Here is a 2,000-nt window from a genome sequence, read left to right on the forward strand (position 1 = left end):
TGTCTTAAAACCCTCCAGCATCATAGGTGACACCTTCAGCTTCTCTCAAAGCTTCTTCTTGCTGAGCCTTTCGAGCCTGCTCCACCTGTCGACGCCTTTTGTGCTTTTCGTCCATCTGATGATCAGCCTGTCTGACACGTTTTTTGTCTTTCAAATGTGAAAGCCTTCTGCAGACATCTCCAGCAGGAATCTAAAGTCTCTTCATTACCTTCTCCCTACTTGTTGCACCACTATGGAAATGACAGACAGCTGATGCAACCGTGGACTTCACCACTTTAGCTCCATGGTATTTATGTTTTGGACACCAAGCCCACACTAATGAATTTATTGATTCATTGTTATTTTGAGTTTTACCCCAAACACACCTCTCAAGCAGTTTTGAGTCACTAAGCTGCATAAAAGTTGTCTTCAACAGCTCTAAAAGAGCTTGAGGCAAACAATCATCACCCTTATAGGTGCGTGTACCATTCACACGATCTTGTTGCCATTTGCACCAAGAGTCTTTACCAACTGGGCAAAAGCGGTGTTGCTTACTGGCATCATCATTTTGAACAAAATGGTTCAAAAGGGCAATTATGTTCTTTTTCATGGCATAAACTGATGCTGATACCTCTCTCTCCGTTGGATTGGAAGTGGACAAGGTGTTCTGGCGTATTGCTAGCCCATAGTATCTCTGGATTTTCAAAATCCTCTTTTCAGAGAGTCGCCCACGTCCTCCAACTGTCTTTCCATCGGAAAGCTTGCCTTTTGTGGTACCCTTCAACTTTAAAAGATGCTTACCCATTCTTTTTTGGACATGGCCAACACAATCTAATTTCTCCACCTTCTCGTCACCATATGTGTCTTCGACCGCACTAAAGGCTTTGCTTTCTCCGTCGGATATCATCCACTTGTAGCGAAGGTTGTGCCGCTCAATGGACCTGTTCCATAAAATTTTTGCTCCCTCTACCTCCATTGCTGGAGAACTACCATCAAAATTGACATCACACTCACCAGAAAAAACATGCTCAATTTGCCACTCTTTAAATTCTTCATCACTCTCACACTTTGCTCTCTTCAATGCACATTTCTGACATGTTTTTGAAATAACATAGTAGTCCAGGACTTTACCAGTGTCTATTGATATCACAAATACAACACCAATAAGAGAAGTGAACCCTCTTTTTGCCCAGGTGCCATCAAAGCTGACACCAACATCAAGAACTGAACCATCATCTTCCATTTCATTTTCTGTTAAAACCAGCTTCCTCAGGCTCTGTCAAGCCTCTGTCTTTTCTTCCTTTGCTTCCATCTCCAGAGCACTTAGAATTGTGTCTAAATGTTGGTAATATGCAGTCTTACTTATGCAAGGCATGTTCATGATGCTACAGAATGTAGCAAGGCTTTCATAGCCACCACCAGTGTCCACAGAATGATACACCGCACGGCGGTTCACATCGGCAGAAAAACCTTTGCCAGGAATAAAAGAAGAGGTTTCCAAATCAGATTCCTCTTGGCATGATGAGCAACTTGCAGAGAGGTCACTCATTAGGCCACGTTTACCTGATGCATTTTCTTGAACTTTCAAGCTGGCTGGTAATAAATTAAAGATAAAGAAAAATTAGTTATATTATATTATGTACACTAAATTGTTAAAAAAATTATATAAAACAAATATAAACTGAAACAGGCAAAAACCTTCTATTCTTTGTAGTAAATCTATACTATATTAAAGCACAAATCTACAGCATTTACTGTTAGCACAATGTCATGAAAACCCATAGTTACACAGTGGATGAAAAGTCACAAGCCTTAGCTATGCTACTACTGTGACAGTCACAATGTGAATGTGTGTTTGTTGTTGTACTTACCACCATTGCACACATGTGCTTCTGATAGAGAATCTCTAAATTTGCCAATATCAATAAGACTGTAACCTTTATTTTCAAAATCAACCACTGGATTGGGGTCTTTGGTGGACTCAGAGAAGTTTAATTTTCGTCTGGACGCACTAACACGTG

General features: G+C 40.5%; 1 pseudogene; it reads right to left on the bottom strand.

Moving 5' to 3' along the window:
- Positions 1-440: 440 nt before the first annotated feature.
- LOC114526594 lies at positions 441-1,744 on the bottom strand (annotated as a pseudogene).
- Between the last annotated feature and the right edge of the window lie 256 nt (positions 1,745-2,000).

The sequence above is a fragment of the Dendronephthya gigantea genome, unplaced genomic scaffold (genome assembly GCF_004324835.1).
Source record: "Dendronephthya gigantea isolate DGI-Jeju-01 unplaced genomic scaffold, DenGig_1.0 000039F, whole genome shotgun sequence".
Taxonomy (NCBI): Eukaryota; Metazoa; Cnidaria; class Anthozoa; order Malacalcyonacea; family Nephtheidae; genus Dendronephthya; species Dendronephthya gigantea.